General features: G+C 38.7%; 1 protein-coding gene and 1 long non-coding RNA gene across 3 annotated transcripts in view; both read right to left on the reverse strand.

Moving 5' to 3' along the window:
* Positions 1–11,356: 11,356 nt before the first annotated feature.
* On the reverse strand, positions 11,357–13,636 carry LOC127928653 (uncharacterized). Of its 2 annotated transcripts, none has more exons than XR_008131718.1 (2): positions 12,909–13,636; positions 11,357–12,694 (listed from the first exon to the last, which is right to left on the reverse strand). It is a non-coding gene; the product is annotated as an uncharacterized LOC127928653 (long non-coding RNA). The 2 variants fall into 2 exon arrangements; XR_008131717.1 differs by having other exon boundaries at positions 11,357–12,838.
* A 340-nt stretch (positions 13,637–13,976) lies between these two features.
* Positions 13,977–14,048, reverse strand: part of LOC118374909 (transmembrane protein 266-like) — a 23,351-nt gene continuing 23,279 nt past the window's right edge. Inside the window, exon 5 of the mRNA XM_052515803.1 lies at positions 13,977–14,048. This exon is cut by the window's right edge and continues 1,183 nt beyond it. The gene's annotated coding sequence lies outside the window, so the exon portion shown is untranslated.

The raw sequence follows: 14,048 nt of genomic DNA on the forward strand, positions 1-14,048 counted from the left end.
AACAGTCAAAAACAATGGATGTGTCTTTTGTCGTTGTTGCCAATGAAACTGTCAGGGGTATGAGAACTGTTTGTACTTGTCGGCTGTTCCTGAGATGACTGCAGCTTTGAAGAAGTGATCGCCATCATGATCCAACCAAGATCCTATAATACTCCAAAATCTGAAGATGAAACATTAACCAATTATAACCTGCCAGTTTTAACTACCCAAAAGAAAATCCTGCCTTAAACTGCATTTCATGCTTCTTGTGCATTTTGAAATAGGTGCTTAAAATGTCTAGATCTAATACATATTTTATTGTGATATATTTTTCATGAATAATAAAGCTAGTAGATATGCTACAATGTCTCACAACTTGTTCCTTTCGATTTGTTTTTGTTGAGGATTTGAAATCTGATCAAGTGGATGTTTGGGCTTTCCTTTTTGGAAAGCTACAGTATCAGAATAATACACTGTTACATTTGCGGTGGATAATGGTGATATATATCATGGTGGATAATAGTGTTATATATCACGGTGGATAATGGAAAGCTACAGTATCAGAATAATACACTGTTATATCACAGTGGATAATGGTGTTATATATCACAGTGGATAATAGGGTTATATATCACAGTGGATAATGGTGTTATATATCACGGTGGATAATAGTGTTATATATCACAGTGGATAATGGTGTTATATATCACGGGGGATAATAGTGTTATATATCACAGTGGATAATGGTGTTATATATCACAGGGAATAATAGTGTTATATATCACAGTGGATAATGGTGTTATATATCACGGTGGATAATAGTGTTATATATCACGGTGGATAATGGTGTTATATATCACGGTGGATAATAGTGTTATATATCACGGTGGATAATAGTGTTATATATCACAGTGGATAATGGTGTTATATATCACGGTGGATAATAGTGTTATATATCACAGTGGATAATGGTGTTATATATCACGGTGGATAATAGTGTTATATATCACGGTGGATAATGGTGTTATATATCACGGTGGATAATAGGGTTATATATCACGGTGGATAATGGTGTTATATATCACAGTGGATAATGGTGTTATATATATAATAATGGGGATAATAGTGTTATATATCACAGTGGATAATGGTGTTATATATCACAGTGGATAATGGTGTTATATATCACGGGGATAATGGTGTTATATATCACGGGGATAATAGTGTTATATATCACAGTGGATAATGGTGTTATATATCACAGTGGATAATAGTGTTATATATCACAGTGGATAATGGTGTTATATATCACAGTGGATAATAGTGTTATATATCACAGTTGATAATAGTGTTATATATCACGGTGGATAATGGAAAACTACAGTATCAGGATAATAGTGTTATATATCACGGTGGATAATGGTGTTATATATCACGGTGGATAATAGTGTTATATATCACGGTGGATAATGGAAAACTACAGTATCAGGATAATAGTGTTATATCACAGTGGATAATGGAAAGCTACAGTATCAGGATAATAGTGTTTTATCACAGTGGATAATGGAAAGCTACAGTATCAGGATAATGGTGTTTTATCACAGTGGATAATGGTGTTATATATCACGGTGGATAATAGGGTTATATATCACGGTGGATAATGGAAAGCTACAGTATCAGGATAATAGTGTTATATATCACAGTGGATAATGGAAAGCTACAGTATCAGGATAATAGTGTTATATAATCATGGTGGATAATGGAAAGCTACAGTATCAGGATAATAGTGTTATATAGCACAGTGGATAATAGTGTTATATATCATGGTGGATAATAGTGTTATATATCATGGTGGATAATGGAAAGCTACAGTATCAGGATAATAGTGTTATATATCACGGTGCATAATAGTGTTAAATATAACGGTGGATAATGGAAAGATACAGTTTCAGGATAAGTGTTATATCACAGTGTATAACGGTGTTATATATCACGGTGGATAATGGAAAGCTACAGTGTCAGGATAATAGTGTTATATATCACGGTGGATAATGGAAAGCTACAGTATCAGGATAAGTGTTATATATCACGGTGGATAATGGAAAGCTACAGTATCAGGATAAGTGTTATATATCACGGTGGATAATGGAAAGCTACAGTATCAGGATAAGTGTTATATCACGGTGTATAACGGTGTTATATATCACAGTGGATAATGGAAAGCTACAGTATCAGGATAATAGTGTTATATATCACGGTGGATATTGGTGTTATATATCACAGTGGATAATAGTGTTATATATCACAGTTGATAATAGTGTTATATATCACGGTGGATAATGGAAAACTACAGTATCAGGATAATAGTGTTATATATCACGGTGGATAATGGTGTTATATATCACGGTGGATAATAGTGTTATATATCACGGTGGATAATGGAAAACTACAGTATCAGGATAATAGTGTTATATCACAGTGGATAATGGAAAGCTACAGTATCAGGATAATAGTGTTTTATCACAGTGGATAATGGAAAGCTACAGTATCAGGATAATGGTGTTTTATCACAGTGGATAATGGTGTTATATATCACGGTGGATAATAGGGTTATATATCACGGTGGATAATGGAAAGCTACAGTATCAGGATAATAGTGTTATATATCACAGTGGATAATGGAAAGCTACAGTATCAGGATAATAGTGTTATATAATCATGGTGGATAATGGAAAGCTACAGTATCAGGATAATAGTGTTATATAGCACAGTGGATAATAGTGTTATATATCATGGTGGATAATAGTGTTATATATCATGGCGGATAATGGAAAGCTACAGTATCAGGATAATAGTGTTATATATCACGGTGCATAATAGTGTTAAATATAACGGTGGATAATGGAAAGATACAGTTTCAGGATAAGTGTTATATCACAGTGTATAACGGTGTTATATATCACGGTGGATAATGGAAAGCTACAGTGTCAGGATAATAGTGTTATATATCACGGTGGATAATGGAAAGCTACAGTATCAGGATAAGTGTTATATATCACGGTGGATAATGGAAAGCTACAGTATCAGGATAAGTGTTATATATCACGGTGGATAATGGAAAGCTACAGTATCAGGATAAGTGTTATATCACGGTGTATAACGGTGTTATATATCACAGTGGATAATGGAAAGCTACAGTATCAGGATAATAGTGTTATATATCACGGTGGATATTGGAAAGCTACAGTATCAGGATAAGTGTTATATCACGGTGGATAATGGAAAGCTACAGTATCAGGATAAGTGTTATATCACGGTGGATAATGGAAAGCTACAGTATCAGGATAATAGTGTTATATATCACAGTGGATAATAGTGTTATATATCACGGTGGATAATGGAAAGCTACAGTATCAGGATAATAGTGTTATATATCACGGTGGATAATGGTGTTATATATCACAGTGGATAATGGAAAGCTACAGTATCAGGATAATAGTGTTATATATCACGGTGGATAATGGAAAGCTACAGTATCAGGACAAGTGTTATATCACGGTGTATAACGGTGTTATATATCACGGTGGATAATGGAAAGCCACAGTATCAGGACAATAGTGTTATATATCACGGTGGATAATGGAAAGCTACAGTATCAGGATAAGTGTTACATATCACGGTGGATAATGGAAAGCTACAGTATCAGGATAATAGTGTTATATATCACGGTGGATAATGGAAAGCTACAGTATCAGGATAAGTGTTATATATCACGGTGGATAATGGAAAGCTACAGTATCAGGATAAGTGTTATATCATGGTGTATAACGGTGTTATATATCACAGTGGATAATGGAAAGCTACAGTATCAGGATAATAGTGTTATATATCACAGTGGATAATAGTGTTATATATCACGGTGGATAATGGAAAGCTACAGTATCAGGATAATAGTGTTATAATGGAAAGCTACATTATCCGGATAATGGTGTTATATATCACGGTGGATAATAGTGTTACATATCACGGTGGATAATGGAAAGCTACAGTATCCGGATAATAGTGTTATCACGGTGGATAGTAGTGTTATATATCACGGTGGATAATAGTGTTATATATCACGGTGGATAATGGAAAGCTACAGTATCCGGATAATAGTGTTATATATCACAGTGGATAATAGTGTTATATATCACGGTGGATAATGGAAAGATACAGTTTCAGGATAAGTGTTATATCACAGTGTATAACGGTGTTATATATCACAGTGGATAATGGAAAGCTACAGTATCAGGATAAGTGTTATATCACAGTGTATAACGGTGTTATATATCACGGTGGATAATGGAAAGCTACAGTATCAGGATAAGTGTTATATCACAGTGTATAACGGTGTTATATATCACAGTGGATAATGGAAAGCTACAGTATCAGGATAAGTGTTACATATCACGGTGGATAATGGAAAGCTACAGTATCAGGATAATAGTGTTATATATCACGGTGGATAATGGAAAGCTACAGTATCAGGATAAGTGTTATATATCACGGTGGATAATGGAAAGCTACAGTATCAGGATAAGTGTTATATCACGGTGTATAACGGTGTTATATATCACAGTGGATAATGGAAAGCTACAGTATCAGGATAATAGTGTTATATATCACGGTGGATAATGGAAAGCTACAGTATCAGGATAATAGTGTTATATATCACGGTGGATAATGGAAAGCTACAGTATCAGGATAATAGTGTTATATATCACGGTGGATAATGGAAAGCTACAGTATCAGGATAAGTGTTATATATCACGGTGGATAATGGAAAGCTACAGTATCAGGATAATAGTGTTATATATCACGGTGGATAATGGAAAGCTACAGTATCAGGATAATAGTGTTATATATCACGGTGGATATTGAAAGCTACAGTATCAGGATAAGTGTTATATCACGGTGGATAATGGAAAGCTACAGTATCAGAATAATAGTGTTATATATCATGGTGGATAATAGTGTTATATATCACGGTGGATAATAGTGTTATATATCACGGTGGATAATGGAAAGCTACAGTATCAGAATAATAGAGTTATATCATGGTGGATAATAGTGTCATTTATCACAGTGGATAATGGAAAGCTACAGTATCAGGATAATAGTGTTATATATCACGGTGGATAATGGAAAGCTACAGTATCAGGACAAGTGTTATATCACGGTGTATACGGTGTTATATATCACGGTGGATAATGGAAAGCCACAGTATCAGGATAATAGTGTTATATATCACGGTGGATAATGGAAAGCTACAGTATCAGGATAAGTGTTACATATCACGGTGGATAATGGAAAGCTACAGTATCAGGATAATAGTGTTATATATCACGGTGGATAATGGAAAGCTACAGTATCAGGATAAGTGTTATATATCACGGTGGATAATGGAAAGCTACAGTATCAGGATAAGTGTTATATATCACGGTGGATAATGGAAAGCTACAGTATCAGGATAAGTGTTATATCACGGTGTATAACGGTGTTATATATCACAGTGGATAATGGAAAGCTACAGTATCAGGATAATAGTGTTATATATCACGGTGGATAATGGAAAGCTACAGTATCAGGATAAGTGTTAACGGTGTTATATATCACAGTGGATAATGGAAAGCTACAGTATCAGGATAAGTGTTACATATCACGGTGGATAATGGAAAGCTACAGTATCAGGATAATAGTGTTATATATCACGGTGGATAATGGAAAGCTACAGTATCAGGATAAGTGTTATATATCACGGTGGATAATGGAAAGCTACAGTATCAGGATAAGTGTTATATCACGGTGTATAACGGTGTTATATATCACAGTGGATAATGGAAAGCTACAGTATCAGGATAATAGTGTTATATATCACGGTGGATAATGGAAAGCTACAGTATCAGGATAATAGTGTTATATATCACGGTGGGTAATGGAAAGCTACAGTATCAGGATAATAGTGTTATATATCACGGTGGATATTGGAAAGCTACAGTATCAGGATAAGTGTTATATCACGGTGGATAATGGAAAGCTACAGTATCAGGATAATAGTGTTATATATCACGGTGGATAATGGAAAGCTACAGTATCAGGATAATAGTGTTATATATCACGGTGGATATTGGAAAGCTACAGTATCAGGATAAGTGTTATATCACGGTGGATAATGGAAAGCTACAGTATCAGGATAATAGTGTTATATATCACGGTGGATAATAGTGTTATATATCACGGTGGATAATAGTGTTATATATCACGGTGGATAATGGAAAGCTACAGTATCAGGATAATAGTGTTATATATCACGGTGGATAATGGTGTTATATATCACAGTGGATAATGGAAAGCTACAGTATCAGGATAATAGTGTTATATATCACGGTGGATAATGGAAAGCTACAGTATCAGGACAAGTGTTATATCACGGTGTATAACGGTGTTATATATCACGGTGGATAATGGAAAGCCACAGTATCAGGATAATAGTGTTATATATCACGGTGGATAATGGAAAGCTACAGTATCAGGATAAGTGTTACATATCACGGTGGATAATGGAAAGCTACAGTATCAGGATAATAGTGTTATATATCACGGTGGATAATGGAAAGCTACAGTATCAGGATAAGTGTTATATATCACGGTGGATAATGGAAAGCTACAGTATCAGGATAAGTGTTATATATCACGGTGGATAATGGAAAGCTACAGTATCAGGATAAGTGTTATATCACGGTGTATAACGGTGTTATATATCACAGTGGATAATGGAAAGCTACAGTATCAGGATAATAGTGTTATATATCACGGTGGATAATGGAAAGCTACAGTATCAGGATAATAGTGTTATATGTCACGGTGGATAATGGAAAGCCACAGTATCAGGATAATAGTGTTATATATCACGGTGGATAATGGAAAGCTACAGTATCAGGATAAGTGTTACATATCACGGTGGATAATGGAAAGCTACAGTATCAGGATAATAGTGTTATATATCACGGTGGATAATGGAAAGCTACAGTATCAGGATAAGTGTTATATATCACGGTGGATAATGGAAAGCTACAGTATCAGGATAAGTATTATATATCACGGTGGATAATGGAAAGCTACAGTATCAGGATAAGTGTTATATCACGGTGTGTAACGGTGTTATATATCACGGTGGATAATGGAAAGCCACAGTATCAGGATAATAGTGTTATATATCACGGTGGATAATGGAAAGCTCCAGTATCAGGATAATAGTGTTATATGTCACGGTGGATAATGGAAAGCCACAGTATCAGGATAATAGTGTAGCTCAGTTGGTAGAGCATGGCGCTTGTAACGCCAGGGTAGTGGGTTCGATTCCCGGGACCACCCATACGTAGAATGTATGCACACATGACTGTAAGTCGCTTTGGATAAAAGCGTCTGCTAAATGGCATATATTATATTATTTATTATATTATATCACGGTGGATAATGGAAAGCTACATTATCAGGATAATAGTGTTATATATCACAGTGGATAATAGTGTTATATATCACGGTGGATAATGGAAAGCTACAGTATCAGGATAATAGTGTTATATATCACGGTGGATAATAGTGTTATATATCATGGTGGATAATAGTGTTATATATCACGGTGGATAATGGAAAGCTACAGTATCAGGATAATAGTGTTATATGTCACGGTGGATAATGGAAAGCTACAGTATCAGGACAAGTGTTATATCACGGTGTGTAACGGTGTTATATATCACGGTGGATAATGGAAAGCCACAGTATCAGGATAATAGTGTTAAATATCACGGTGGATAATGGAAAGCTACAGTATCAGGATAACTGTTATATCACGATATCACGTTGGTTAATGGAAAGCTACAGTATCAGGATAATGGTGTTATATCACAGTGGATAATGGAAAGCTACAGTATCAGGATAATAGTGTTATATATCACAGTGGATATTGGAAAGCTACAGTATCAGGATAATAGTGTTATATATCACGGTGGATAATAGTGTTATATATCACGGTGGATAATAGTGTTATATATCACGGTGGATATTGGAAAGCTACAGTATCAGGATAATGGTGTTATATATCATGGTGGATAATGGAAAGCTACAGTATCAGGATAATAGTGTTATATATCACGGTGGATAATAGTGTTATATATCATGGTGGATAATGGCGTTATATATCACAGTGGATAATGGAAAGCTACAGTATCCGGATAATAGTGTTATATATCACGGTGGATAATGGAAAGCTACAGTATCCGGATAATAGTGTTATATATCACGGTGGATAATGGAAAGCTACAGTATCAGGATAATAGTGTTATATATCACGGTGGATAATGGAAAGCTACAGTATCAGGATAATAGTGTTATATATCACGGTGGATAATAGTGTTATATATCACGGTGGGTAATAGTGTTATATATCACGGTGGATAATGGAAAGCTACAGTATCAGGATAATAGTGTTATATATCACGGTGGATAATGGAAAGCTACAGTATCAGGATAATAGTGTTATATATCACGGTGGATAATAGTGTTATATATCACGGTGGGTAATAGTGTTATATATCACGGTGGATAATGGAAAGCTACAGTATCAGGATAATAGTGTTATATATCACGGTGGATAATAGTGTTATATATCACGGTGGATAATGGAAAGCTACAGTATCAGGATAATAGTGTTATATATCACGGTGGATAATAGTGTTATATATCACGGTGGATAATGGAAAGCTACAGTATCAGGATAATAGTGTTATATGTCACGGTGGATAATGGAAAGCTACAGTATCAGGATAATAGTGTTATATGTCACGGTGGATAATGGAAAGCTACAGTATCAGGATAATAGTGTTATATATCACGGTGGATAATGGAAAGCTACAGTATCAGGATAATAGTGTTATATAATCACGGTGGATAATGGCACATTTAAGAATGACAAAGAAAATCAGTGTGTTTCAAAATGTTGTATAGTTTCTGAATGAACACTGAAGTGCTCAATTACACTATATCAAAGGATATCTAATTACATGCTCAATTACACTATCTCAAATGATATCTAATTAAGTGCTCAATTACACCATATCAAAGGATATCTAATTACGTGCTCAATTACACTATCTCAAAGGATATCTAACTTAGTGCTCAATTACACCATATCAAAGGATATCTAACTTAGTACTCAATTACACCATATCAAAGGATATCTAATTACGTGCTCAATTACACTATCTCAAAGGATATCTAACTTAGTGCTCAATTACACCATATCAAAGGATATCTAATTACGTGCTCAATTACACTATCTCAAAGGATATCTAACTTAGTGCTCAATTACACCATATCAAAGGATATCTAATTACGTGCTCAATTACACTATCTCAAAGGATATCTAACTTAGTGCTCAATTACACCATATCAAAGGATATCTAACTTAGTGCTCAATTACACCATATCAAAGGATATCTAATTACGTGCTCAATTACACTATCTCAAAGGATATCTAACTTAGTGCTCAATTACACCATATCAAAGGATATCTAATTACGTGCTCAATTACACTATATCAAAGGATATCTAACTTAGTGCTCAATTACACCATATCAAAGGATATCTAATTACGTGCTCAATTACACTATGTCAAAGGATATCTAACTTAGTGCTCAATTACACCATATCAAAGGATATCTAATTACGTGCTCAATTACACTATCTCAAAGGATATCTAACTTAGTGCTCAATTACACCATATCAAAGGATATCTACTTAAAAATGCAATATTTATTAAGACATACACGCCAAGCGTTTCTTCCGCTAACCCCTAAGTAGAGGAAAAGCATTGTCTCAAAGGAGGGTGGTGTGATTGTTCAGCTGGAAATACAACGCTACATCAGCTCTTATTGAAACCCATAATGACTTCACATGATCCAGGTCCTCAAATAACATGAGACCCAACCCCCACTTTACTCTCCCCATGTCTTCATGAATACTTCTGAAACACTTAGGCCTGCTTGATTGAAGCCTTGGTTGTTATTAATTAACAATTAAACATATCATTTACTTGTAAACACTTGACAAGCAACAAAATGGGTAGTTTATGTCCTAAATTAATTATTTGATCGAAAGTTAATTACGGGATTTAATCCTCATTACCAGACATTTGTAATGACAAACCTCGTTAACCAATTACATTTTTGTTGTGACAGGTCTCTCCAATGTTAATAGATATGAATAATTTATTTCATTTCAGAGCGATATGCAAATAAGTTGACAGTTGCTAATGCAAAAGTGTTGTAGGGTGATGTAGAGTGTGGAGCCAATGGGAAGGCTCAGTCATATCTGATAAAGAGCCCACATGTAAAACAAACTCATTCATATTAATGTAGAGGATTCTATCTCGAATACATCATAGTACTTTTTGGTTTGGTATGTATTCTACTGTGTCATTTCATGTATTGCTTTGTAAAGGGCATCCATATATACATCATATCCCTTGGTAAATGCAACTAATGAATATTAGACTGAATATGAAAATCTCTGCTACCAATGTACAAAATATTAAAATTGAAAATGGCATGGCTCATGTACAACTGAAAGCAATAAAATGGGACCACAGTATTGTTAATGTTACAAAGGTTTATTTATTATTTGAATGGCACCACCTGCAATTTGACAATGAGTTCCCCACATATTAAGTTTACAAAACATCTGTAAAGATTAAAGTGCACAGGATTGGCTTGTTCAGGCTGCAGATCTTTTAAAGAAAGGTTCATGCTACCAGCACTCCAATCTAAAACATCAACCCTCCATCACAGCTCATAATCAGATTCACATGCTTTTCCTACTGTACCTCTTGGGATCCTTTAGGGCCATTCACTACCTATCCTCATACTTTTAATTCCTCCGTCATTTCTTCAATTGCCTGTTCTTGTATCTGGCTAGAAAATGCCAGGCTTGATATGGTTGATGTTCCTCTACTTCAATACAAACCTCTTTATCTCTGTTATAGAAAGACAAAAGTATAGTAAGAAAGTGTCTGTTTATTTGGCACAGACAGTTTGTCCAGAGAAAGCACCCTGTGGCTTGGTTGTTAGAGCAGAGAGAACTGCACAGTTACAGTAGCTAATACAAATCAAATGAAAGCAAAAACACCACCCACTCCCACTCCCACCCAACTTAGAGAAATCCCATGTCAAATCTGTCTTGTCGTTAACATAGGAACACTTGAATAGGCTTGTTCTGTAAAGGCTTGAATATGGCCCATTGCTGGTTTTATTTCAAACTGTTTTGTTTCACATTTGGGGCCCCATTTAAAGTGGGATTTCCTGGTGATGGTTCTTTCTAGGCCCACAGGTCTCCTCTGTCCTCATTGGGTCATTGTTGTGCAAATGGGGCATTATTCAAAGTCATCCCAAGATTGAGGTTGAGGAGGGCTGTCTGTCTGTCTCTGTCCGGAGCCCCACAGAGAAGGGAAGACTAACATGAGAGTGGTAGCCTAGCCCCAGATCTGTCTGTCTCTGTCCGGAGCCCCACAGAGAAGGGAAGACTAACATGAGAGCGGTTAGCCTAGCCCCAGATCTGTCTGTCTGTCTCTGTCCGGAGCCCCACAGAGAAGGGAGGACTAACATGAGAGCGGTAGCCTAGCCCCAGATCTGTTTGTCTGTCTCTGCCTACGGAGCTGTGAGGGGAACGGCACCTCAGTACCTCCAGGCTCTGATCAGGCCCTACACCCAAACAAGGGCACTGCGTTCATCCACCTCTGGCCTGCTCGCCTCCCTACCACTGAGGAAGTACAGTTCCCGCTCAGCCCAGTCAAAACTGTTCGCTGCTCTGGCCCCCCAATGGTGGAACAAACTCCCTCACGACGCCAGGACAGTGGAGTCAATCACCACCTTCCGGAGACACCTGAAACCCCACCTCTTTAAGGAATACCTAGGATAGGATAAAGTAATCCTTCTCACCCCCCCCCCCTTAAAAGATTTAGATGCACTATTGTAAAGTGGCTGTTCCACTCGATGTCATAAGGTGAATGCACCAATTTGTAAGTCGCTCTGGATAAGAGCGTCTGCTAAATGACTTAAATGTAATGTTAAATGTCTCTGTCCGGAGCCCCACAGATAAGGGAAGACTAACATGAGAGCGGTAGCCTAGCCCCAGATCTGTCTGTCTCTGTCCGGAGCCCCACAGAGAAGGGAAGACTAACATGAGAGCAGTAGCCTAGCCCCAGATCTGTCTGTCTGTCTCTGTCTGGAGCCCCACAGAGAAGGGAAGACTAACATGAGAGCGGTAGCCTAGCCCCAGATCTGTCTGTCTCTGTCCGGAGCCCCACAGAGAAGGGAAGACTAACATGAGAGCGGTAGCCTAGCCCCAGATCTGTCTGTCTCTGTCCGGAGCCCCACAGAGAAGGGAAGACTAACATGAGAGCGGTAGCCTAGCCCCAGATCTGTCTGTCTCTGTCCGGAGCCCCACAGAGAAGGGAAGACTAACATGAGAGCGGTAGCCTAGCCCCAGATCTGTCTGTCTCTGTCTGGAGCCCCACAGAGAAGGGAAGACTAACATGAGAGCGGTAGCCTAGCCCCAGATCTGTCTGTCTCTGTCCGGAGCCCCACAGAGAAGGGAAGACTAACATGAGAGCGGTAGCCTAGCCCCAGATCTGTCTGTCTCTGTCCGGAGCCCCAAAGAGAAGGGAAGACTAACATGAGAGCGGTAGCCTAGCCCCAGATCTGTTTGTCTGTCTCTGTCCGGAGCCCCACAGAGAAGGGAAGACTAACATGAGAGCGGTAGCCTAGCCCCAGATCTGTCTGTCTCTGTCCGGAGCCCCACAGAGAAGGGAAGACTAACATGAGAGCGGTAACCTAGCCCCAGATCTGTCTGTCTGTCTCTGTCTGGAGCCCCACAGAGAAGGGAAGACTAACATGAGAGCGGTAGCCTAGCCCCAGATCTGTCTGTCTCTGTCCGGAGCCCCACAGAGAAGGGAAGACTAACATGAGAGCGGTAGCCTAGCCCCAGATCTGTCTGTCTCTGTCCGGAGCCCCACAGAGAAGGGAAGACTAACATGAGAGCGGTAGCCTAGCCCCAGATCTGTCTGTCTCTGTCCGGAGCCCCACAGAGAAGGGAAGACTAACATGAGAGCGGTAGCCTAGCCCCAGATCTGTCTGTCTGTCTCTGTCTGGAGCCCCACAGAGAAGGGAAGACTAACATGAGAGCGGTAGCCTAGCCCCAGATCTGTCTGTCTCTGTCCGGAGCCCCACAGAGAAGGGAAGACTAACATGAGAGCGGTAGCCTAGCCCCAGATCTGTCTGTCTCTGTCCGGAGCCCCACAGAGAAGGGAAGACTAACATGAGAGCGGTAGCCTAGCCCCAGATCTGTCTGTCTCTGTCCGGAGCCCCACAGAGAAGGGAAGACTAACATGAGAGCGGTAGCCTAGCCCCAGATCTGTCTGTCTCTGTCCGGAGCCCCACAGAGAAGGGAAGACTAACATGAGAGCGGTAGCCTAGCCCCAGATTTGTCTGTCTGTCTCTGTCTGGAGCCCCACAGAGAAGGGAAGACTAACATGAGAGTGGTAGCCTAGCCCCAGATCTGTCTGTCTCTGTCCGGAGCCCCACAGAGAAGGGAAGACTAACATGAGAGCGGTAGCCTAGCCCCAGATCTGTCTGTCTCTGTCCGGAGCCCCACAGAGAAGGGAAGACTGACATGAGAGCGGTAGCCTAGCCCCAGATCTGTCTGTCTCTGTCCGGAGCCCCACAGAGAAGGGAAGACTAACATGAAAGCGGTAGTCTAGCCCCAGATCTGTCTGTCTCTGTCCGGAGCCCCACAGAGAAGGGAAGACTAACATGAGAGCGGTAGCCTAGCCCCAGATCTGTCTGTCTGTCTCTGTCCGGAGCCCCACAGAGAAGGGAGGACTAACATGAGAGCAGTAGCCTAGCCCCAGATCTGTCTGTCTCTGTCCGGAGCCCCACAGAGAAGGGAAGACTAACATGAGAGCGGTAGTCTAG

The sequence above is a fragment of the Oncorhynchus keta genome, unplaced genomic scaffold, assembly GCF_023373465.1.
Source record: "Oncorhynchus keta strain PuntledgeMale-10-30-2019 unplaced genomic scaffold, Oket_V2 Un_scaffold_3114_pilon_pilon, whole genome shotgun sequence".
Classification (NCBI taxonomy): domain Eukaryota; kingdom Metazoa; phylum Chordata; class Actinopteri; order Salmoniformes; family Salmonidae; genus Oncorhynchus; species Oncorhynchus keta.